The 9800-nt window shown below is 41.2% G+C and overlaps 1 long non-coding RNA gene across 1 annotated transcript; it reads left to right on the forward strand.

Moving 5' to 3' along the window:
• The first annotated feature begins 383 nt into the window (after nucleotides 1-383).
• On the forward strand, nucleotides 384-6969 carry LOC125319384. The gene is made up of 3 exons (XR_007200700.1): nucleotides 384-532; nucleotides 2842-3009; nucleotides 5324-6969. It is a non-coding gene; the product is annotated as an uncharacterized LOC125319384 (long non-coding RNA).
• The last annotated feature ends 2831 nt before the right edge of the window (nucleotides 6970-9800 follow it).

Raw genomic sequence — 9800 nt, forward strand, 5'->3', positions numbered from 1 at the left:
TCCTTTTCTTCCTCGTAATCCACTTTTTTTCTTTTTTATTGTGTGTATCAGAGATTTAAGAAGAGATTAGTTAAATGTCCCATTTGAACTATTTTCTTTGTCTTCACGTACTCTGTCTTAATGAGACAGGGTGAGCATCTGAGTCTTTTGAGAAGAACCTGTTTAATGCAATAGGCTTCCTCTCTCTGGAGAGAGGAATAGGGCTGAGATAACACCGTATACACTGACAAAAGATTCCCATAAGTGGATGATGCTCACAGACTTTTCTCATTCCCTAGGGAGAGATTTGAATAATGCAAGGTTAAGGGGCTTGGCATATTACCTCAGGACAGCTGTTCTAGTCCTGCAGAACAACATGAAAAAACACAGAGGCAGCCTGGGATGGGAGGTGTTATCATACAAACAACGCTTGTCTCACTGCTGTAACAATGAGCACAAGGTGCAATGCTGGGACAGATGGATAGTGAGAAATCAGGAGGGAAAAGCAGAGATCATAAGCTGGAATTGAGAAAAGGCTAGACAAAAAGCAAAGGTATGTATCACTCACGACATTGAAATTGTGATCTTGAGTTCTGCTGATTTATTTATCCTCCTGACTGAAGCTGTGATGAAGTAAGGCCAGTCAGGGACAGAAGGAGGCGTCAGGAAGACACTGGCCACTTAAGGAATGAAGCAGTGCTTGAGGGTCTCAGTTGTGCCGTGTTTCAGAGGTACAGACAAAAGGTTGAACTTACAACAGGGAAACGCAGAAAGTGGGGAGTGGGGAGCCAGGAAAGAAGACACGACAGAAGGAACAGTCATTTTATCCAGGTGGGCTGTAGGTGCTGACACACAGGTCATGGTAGTCATCACAGCTTGTCAGCCTCACATAACTAGATTTAGGCACTTTTAATACTACAGAGGTGATTATTTATAACATAATGGCTTTATTCAGGTAAATTATGAGTATACTTTGATGGGGAGAGGTGTTTCTATGTCTCAACTGCCTTTTTGAAGCTTTTTTTTTTCTGCCTTTACTCCTTATAACAGCTTACCCCTAACCACCATCTCTCTCTTTCACATGTTTTATGTAAGTCTTCCTGGGTCACTGCGTGTCATTTGTTATTTTGTAAGTTTGTCCTTCTACACTCCTCGCTTTCCCAGGTTGTTTTGAATTTTCACATCTTCCTCTTCACCTTTCTATCCTGAAAGTGCTGTGTGATCTCATAAAGAAAAAAATTGTCATCTTTATGCTTGATCATGTGAAATCTTCATGAATGCTTATCAATATGACATGTTTCTGTCATTGATCCATCATGCTGAAGCTGAACTTCTGTGTACTTTGCTGTCTTGCAGATATAACTATGTGTTAAGAAAACCATAATGCTGGAGGATGTTATTTTTGAATGAGTCTTTTTCCTGTACTACTTATTGATGTTGAAAAGATAAAAACAAAGGTATGACTGTCAGTCAACATAAGGTTGCAAAACTACTTTGCCTTAAAGCAGTCGAAGTTTTGACCCAATAACATGTTAATTTCATGGGAGTTTCAAGGCTTTTGCAAGGACCCTATTTCAGAAAATAAGGTCAGTATTCTGAAGTTAGTGACACTAATTTTTATCAGATAAGCCTGATATCCCTCATCTGAGTCCACAGAGATTGACTGACTTATTCCAGTTTAAAAAACGGAAAATGGGAGAGCATGCTCTCCATCAAAAAATCTCCTTCCATAAAAACATTCAGAAGCCATCAGCTTATGTGATGTGAAAAGGAATTAAATGCAACAACAGCATGACATCAGCAGTGGAAAATTTTCAGACTTTAAATGTCATTCCTTTTAAACACAAGACTTGTTTGAGGTTTTTGTCTCCATTTCACAAGATAGAGTACAAAACATTGTGACATGCTTAATATTTCTTCCGCCAAGCCGTCCATTCTGATTTCATTCTCACCCTTTACAGAGTTGTTGATTTCAGCCTGCATTTGGCTGCCAAAAATGCGATTGCACACGCAGCACCAAGAACAAAGTGAAAATGAATTATGCATTGGGAAGGAAGTTACATTTGAGTCAAAAAACTTAAGACTTCAGCACCTCCAAATTACAATATAATTTATGAGTGAATACATTTAAAGAGATAGCAACGGACTGAAGCAAGAGAGGGTCAGCCATGTCGAGGCTTAATATAATTTACAGTAGCTTTCAATTATTTATTTTTAAGAAGCTACTGAGCACACTGGATCTTTCCAGTGGTAATGTCAAAATATGGATATTGGGAAAAAGACATGAATAATAGTGACAGGTTTTTATGCATGATAATGGTATATGGGGACATTTAAAATATGGATCGCTCACCAGAGCAAAAAGCGCATGTCATTTACTCTGAGAATACACGACGGTATGCTTAGTGGTTCTTCTTCTGCACTACAAAAGTTTGCTGAACTTGATTTTTTTTATTCTTTCTTCTTCTCCCTTTCGATTTAAAACTTTTTGCTTTGAAACAATGGCTGGTGAGTTCAGATTGACTTCCCAGAAAGGAAAAAAAGAGCCAGGGCTCTTTACAGTGACTCAGGCAGAATGAAAGAAAGCCTTTTAAAACTTTCAGCTCATGCAGTCAACAATGTTTTGCTTTTTATTTATCTGTTTCATAATACTATATTTAAAGGAAGTGTGCGGCTTTTGAAACCCTAGAATGAAGTCTGGAATATCTGTTTTCAATTCCTTGAAAGGCTTCTTTCATAGAAATAGGCAAGTTACTTCAGCACTGAAGCCACAAAATGTTTTTGATTCTCAGAATCCTTATTTAATAGTTGCTTTAATACTATAAACATCAAAATCACTGAAACGTTGATTTTTACCTGCAGATATATACAAAATAAGGAGGTCCCATGGCTATTTACTTAGGATTCCAGCCTATGCCCAGACCCCAGAAACCAGGAAACGTATTGAGGTGCCTCCAGCCACCAATCCAGACAGAAACAGATCTTCCATAGCTTCTACATCATATCTTTCTGTCCCAGAAAGATCTTAAGGTAAGCATTTAGACAATTTTATTCAGTCACCTGAAATCTGGATAAATGTGTCCCACGTCTGTCTGTAGAGACCACTCTGCTCAGCATTTTCAGGTGGTGCTTTTTGGATCAGCCTTACACAGCAGATTCCAGGCGACAACAGAGTCTACAAGCTGGACTCGAGAGTAAAAATAAGCTCTTCTTCCTTGGGTTACCACTGGCATTTTGCCTCCATCCTATCCATATGGTTGCATTACTGTTTGGGGGCAACCTATTTGGCCTTGGAAGTGGCCCCCTAACCCTGGGCTCTGTGCTCCGACCACAGGTATATGGGGTAGTTATCTTTCTTATTAAGGCTGATCAGAAGTAGATAATCAGCACATTTTACAATAACAAAAGTGAGAGTTAATGAAGTATTTAATACATTGGAACTGGTATTTAGCACTTCCTCCTTTTTTAGTTCATTGATTTCTATGCCTCTCTTTCACCATGTTTCTCTCCTTTTTCTGTTCTTTCTTACCAAGCTAGAAATGCACTGAAGAATATCTGATCGCACAGTGGAGATTCCCTCCTGAGGTGTGAGAGTTCTGGTCTCATAAATTAAACACTTTGAGTATTTAAAGAAAGATTTTTCAAAGGATTGCACTTCCTCCTTTTTTAGTTCATTGATTTCTATGCCTCTCTTTCACCATGTTTCTCTCCTTTTTCTGTTCTTTCTTACCAAGCTAGAAATGCACTGAAGAATATCTGATCGCACAGTGGAGATTCCCTCCTGAGGTGTGAGAGTTCTGGTCTCATAAATTAAACACTTTGAGTATTTAAAGAAAGATTTTTCAAAGGATGTGCTACAACTGCTGAACATTTACGGTAGAGTGCAAGCACTTGCAATTCCTTTCCATGTTGCTGCTTTACAGGAAAAATAAAAGCAGTGTGGTATGACCTGCTCTAGCTCCGAATTTAAGAAAAAAAAAAATCATAGTTTCCAGTCTAAGGTAAAGGAAAGGAATCTTCAGCTGATGGCTGGACATTTGCATTGCAATAGAGAAGTGAATCTTTTAGAGTGCTTATGGTTCTCAGTAAACCACTCAGATTTTGGCATCTGAAGATCCCATTCTTACATATCTCTCCCTAAACATTGCATAAAAACTCTACTTGCCTTGAAGCTATGGCATCTGGTGACGGCCATAAGAGTCACATTAATCCCACAGCTACCATTATTGCCAATGCTAAGAGTAGTCCTTATCTAATTAAGTGTAGACCTTGCCCCTGAGCTAGTGATCCTTTGGTTCTCTTACGCAAAGCAGAGAAATAGTTACTTGTAGGGTGCAATACACTTTATTCTTAACTAGAAATCTAAAATATGTCAGCTAATGAGACTGATTTTCTTCAAGTGTGTGGGGTTTTGACTTTTGTAGTTTTGGTTTTTTTTAAATAGATCATAAAAGCAATGTTAAAACTAGCTGAGGACTAAACATAAAAGGCACAGGCACCTAAAATTACCTGAGGTGGATCTTCTTTGTTTCTCTATTTGAACTTAACTCTTTCTCAGAAGTGGACTGTGCTTATCTTAAATAGAGAGGTACAAGCAGGCATTTTTTCATTTACTACTTTAGGAGAGCATTGACCTTTGTACTTTGAGAGTAAGTTTGGGGGGGCTTTAGGGAGTATATTTCTGTTTTGTTTTGGTTGGTTGGTTTGTTGGGGGGTTTTTTTTTTTGTTTGTTTGTTTTTCTATTTTTCCTTTTTTTTTCTTTTTCTTTTTGCCTATGTTTTTCCTTTTCTTTTTTTTTTTTTTATTTGTTTTTTTCTCTAGGGTTTTTTTTTTTGGCTTTCAGTGTCCTGTCAGCTGCCATGCTGGTAGAGACAAGAAAAAACTAGAATTGTAGAGATATTTGGTGATTGAATTCTCAACTGTTCATGCAAACTCCTCTCATATGCAAGGACAGCATGATTTAATTCTTTTATCAAGTTAGCATAACTGGTTCATACTATCATCAACAGATCAGAATGGACCACATGACAAAGTGTATCTGTGTGTGAGATAAAATCACCACTTTTCCATTAGTCATAGTAGAGAATATTTAAAGACATTGTGAACTAAGGAGGAAATAACTTACTAAGCAGTGCATCTTCTGAAATTCCTTATTGATTTTCTGGTATGATCTTGTCTGATACCACAATAATACAAGAGAAAATGAGAATTATCTGATCTTTGGTTTATCAATAGATCTCATTTCTTAGGAGAGAAAGTGTCACAAACCTACGTCAAATCCTATATCTAAGTAGCTTCTTAACTGTTCATTCTGCACTGACTTTGTCTTATTTGTCTTTCCAGGTAGTGAAGATCACTGTGTCTTTTTATTGGTCATGAAATACAAACTGTGGTGGAGGGCAGGAGTGGATTTTTTGGTTTGGATTTTCACAGGGAGTGAGCATTGTGAAGGAAGGTGAAATAGCATCATTCAGATGCTGTTCAAGAACACCACTTAAGAAAGGCAGGAACAAATGAGGCACATGTGTCCTCAGACAAGTTTTGCATACTGGGTAAGGGATTTCAATACTGCCTTTGTGGCTGTCCTCACAAGCCCATGGAAAAGTGAGAAAGCCTGAAAAATGGGAAATTAACAGCCAGCCACCTCTCACCTAGTCCCAGCCTTTATCTTAGCCCCATTTCATGATAGCAGAAAGAATAAAAATACCCTCAAGCCAGAAGAGAACCGTTCCTCACTTTCTACCATGAGCCATGTAGGGACAAACAATGGGCATAAAGTTGAGAACTGCACAGATTGATAGAAGAACGAAGGATAAATAAACCCCTTTTCTCCTTTCAATTCATTACACTGTTGTTCCCTTTGTGGAAAGGGAGTTAACTGGCACCAAGCTGTTTATCTTCTTCAAACACAGATGAACTATAACCAGTGTCATTCATCACTCAGTCCAGGGGTGCTGCACCAGTGAAAAGATTGGCCTAGTAAGGATTGGCCTAGTAAGGGCTGTCCAGTCTAGTTTCTTATAAGGCAAGACATTTAAATGCTACTGCTTAAAAATGCTTGATTTGCTGAGGTTTGCAACAACAGTCCATCATGAACAACATCTACTCAGAAACCCCAGAAAGCAAGGCTGTCTTTTACCAATAGCTGACCTTATGAAGCAAGATTCCTAACATGAGTCCTTTGAGCCAAAACCTCACAGACAAAGGGCTTTCCTGATGATCTTCAATCTACATTTGGAGTTGCCAGTCTATGCCTTGCAAACTTCCACATTTTCTTCACAAATCATGCAAAACTCTTAAGGTTTAATGGTCTCTCACACTGTCTTTCCTCAGGTGATTCTACCCTTCAGGAAGATTTATGCATACCTGTCAAAAGCTGCTAGATTTCTATCTCTCTTTCTTTCTACCTCTCTCTCTTCTCTTTCTACCCCTGAAGTTTCAGAGCTGGTTGTCACTCTTTAACAGTTTATTTTCCATAAATACACAGTGAGCATCTCACCCTTTCCTCAACACTGGAGCACATTCTGCTTTCATATGCAAATCCTCTCAGTCAACAATGTAGCAGGAATATGTTTAAACAAGAATAGAGATAGCTAATCAATGTACTTCCCTAAGATTACTTATTCCTGGGTTGCTGAGTCTGCCTTTGCTTGGTCCTTGCTCGTGTACAACTCCTGCGAATGTCTAGGGAAGTTTAGTTTGTGAAACAACTGAGAGAGATGTGAGTGAGAGTATTAACATAGGATTTTATATTAGTCTATTATTATATCAGAGATAACACTGGAGTGGACTCCTGAGGATATAAATACACTGCAGGCTTCTTACTGACATCCTTCTATTACCATTGTGTATTTTTCCCAAATCAGGTGCATTTTATGACTTGGTCTGTAAATCTGGGCAGCCCCACAGCATTATATAGTGTCATGGGTTAGCAAGCGTAGTCCCGGAAGTGATGGTCTTGCAAAGGGGCGCTTACAGCTCCTCTATGACCTGACAGAACCTATCAGCTGGCCAGTTTGAATATGGACAATTTTTTAAGCCACTTAAAATTTTGACCGCCTCTGTGGTCCACATTTAAGAATGGACAAACCCCAGGAAGCTCTCTGTCTCGTTTCTGGTGCTGGGACATGTAGCTGCAGGGTCCGCACAGGGCCTGCAGGGTCCAGGCCAGGCCCTGCTCGGGCCGGGCCAGCCACGGCCATCCTGGAGCTGTGCTGCCTTGTCCCACCCACGGCCCCCCGCCCCCAGCCCTGCTATGTGCAGATGGGCCGCTCCCCCTCTCCAGTGTGGATGAAGATGAAGATTCAGCTGAAGCTGCACCGCTGCCTGGCAAAGATCATGTGACCAACAGCAATAAGTGAAATTCCAGTTGCAAGACCCGGATGAGATTAACCCTTTTAGTGCTGTGAAGAGCTGAACACCGGAGGGAGGAGAAAGAGGAGATGCTTAAAGCTGATATTCTGTTGTAAAGCTATGGTGGTGATAGACTCTGATATATCAGAGTACCTGTTGTAATTTCATGAAGGCACGGGGGGTGGAGCGTCCAAACTGTACTTGTGAGCAAAAGTACCTGTGCTGGTATAAGCAAATGCTGAAGCAGCTGTGATTTGATGAGAAGTTTGAACAGGGAGAGATGAGGACTCTTGCTCCAATTGGAAGGAGAAGAAAGACCTCTGTTCCTAGAGATACTCCCAGAGATAGTCCTAGAGATGAAGATGTTTTTTCTCCCAGGAAAGGAAGAGGGCCTCTATTCTCAGAGATGGAAATGCTTGCAGAGATGGGTGAAGAGAACTTCTGTTTCTGAAGAGCTCAACCTTAAAATGGTACCCCATTAGCTCAAGATTGCACCCTCAAAAGCAGTTGTGGGAAAAGCTGCAAGTTCTCTGCTTGCATCATCCCACATGATGCGAACAGAGAACCAACCTGGGCGGCTGTCTTGTGATACTGAAGCGAGCAGAGAACCAACCCGGGCATCTATCTCGTTGTGATAATGTCTCCATAGCATGAGCAAGAGAGACTCCTCTCCCTAAGTGAACTGAACCAGGTTATTATGGAAGTGATAAACAGACTGAACATCTCAAGGGTTGTCTTTTTGCATTGTCAGTGGGAGAAGGGAGAAAGGTGGGGGAAGGAGAAGTGTTCTGAAGGTGGTGGTATGATTTTATTTTTTTTCCTTCTTTTAAGTCTACTAATAAACTTCTTTATATTCTTTCAAGTTTTGTGCCTGCTTTGCTTTTCTCCTAATTCTTATCTCACAGAAGGTAAACAGTAATGAGTATTTTGGTCCAAACTACTACATACAGATATTCCAGGAGAGCACAAACTGATGGGCATCTGTAGGGGGCTGACCCTGGCTGGGTGCCAGGCACCAACCACAGCCACTCTCTCACTCCCCTCTGCAACTGGACAGGGGAGAGAAAATACAACACAAGGTTCATGAATTGAGGACAGGGAGAAGTCAGTCACCCATTACCATCGCAGGCAAAACTGACTCAGCTTGGGGATATTAACTGGGTTTATTACCAAGAAAAACAGAGCAGGATAATGAGATGTAAAAGCACCTTCCCAAACTCCTCCCTCTTTTCCAGGCTCTACTTCTTCCCCCTCCACAGTGTAGGGAGGTGGGAATGGGAGTTATGGTCAGTCCATCACACATTGTTCCTGCTGGTGTTCAAGGAGAGGATTCAGAATCCTTCCCCTGCTCCAGTGTGAGGTCCTTCCTGTGGGAGATAGTCCTGCATGAATTGCTCCAAAGTGGGTCATTCTTTCACAGGGTGCAGTCCTCCAGGAACAGGTTGCTCCAGTGGAAAACCACACAGGATCACAAGTCCTACAAAAACCTTCTCCAGCCTGGGCTCCTCTCTCCACAGGTCTGCAGGTCCCTGCCAGAAGCCTGCTTCAGGATGGGTTTCCTATGGGTTAAAATCCCTCCTTTGGGCATCCCCCTGCTCCAACCTGTGCTCCTCCAGGGGTTCCAGGTGGATCTCTGCTCCCCTGTGCCCTCCCTGGGCTGCAGGGGCACAGCTGCCTCACCATGGGCTGCTCCAGGGGCTGCAGGGGAATCTGAGCTCCAGAGCCTGGAGCAGCTCCTGCCCCTCCTTCTGCACTGCCCTGGGTGTCTGCAGGGCTGCTCCTCTCACACATGTGCTCACTCCGCTCTTCTCTGACCAGAAATACCTCTACATAATGTGTTTTTCCCTTCTTAATATGTTATCAGAAAGCCATGGCCATCACTCTTGACGGGCTCAGCCTTGGCCAGCAGGGGGTCTGCCTTGGGTCCAGCTCACATTGGCTCTGCCAGATGTGGAGGAAGCTGCCAGCATCTTCTCAGAGATGCCATCCCTGCAGCCTCTCCACTACCAAAACCTGATCACACAAACACAGTACAGGATCTCAGGTCTCTTTTCCTCTAGCTCCATTTAATTAGTTAAATTAAAATATTTACATTTTACATTATAATTACATTATATTGCGTTTCTCCATACTCTTACATGTTTAGAGGGGATTCTGATATCTCTAGGTTAGCCATTTATTTCTTAGATCTGCAGATATGTGTTCAGAAATTCAAACATTCATTATTAAATATTGGGATATAAAATCCTCTTTTCCAGCTATAAAATCTTTACAGGTTTGAAACTGTTTTATTGTGGCAAAAGAATTTCTTATGATTTTGATTACCCAACGACCATTGAACAGGTATTTAATGAGTGTTTAGTATCTTCAGCCTGTCTCATTTGATCAGAAAAGCATGTTTCTAACATTTATGCCAAGTATGTCAAAGGACTAGATTCTGTCTTTTTCCCAAAAATGTTGGACTGCA

The sequence above is a fragment of the Corvus hawaiiensis genome, chromosome Z, assembly GCF_020740725.1.
Source record: "Corvus hawaiiensis isolate bCorHaw1 chromosome Z, bCorHaw1.pri.cur, whole genome shotgun sequence".
NCBI lineage: Eukaryota > Metazoa > Chordata > Aves > Passeriformes > Corvidae > Corvus > Corvus hawaiiensis.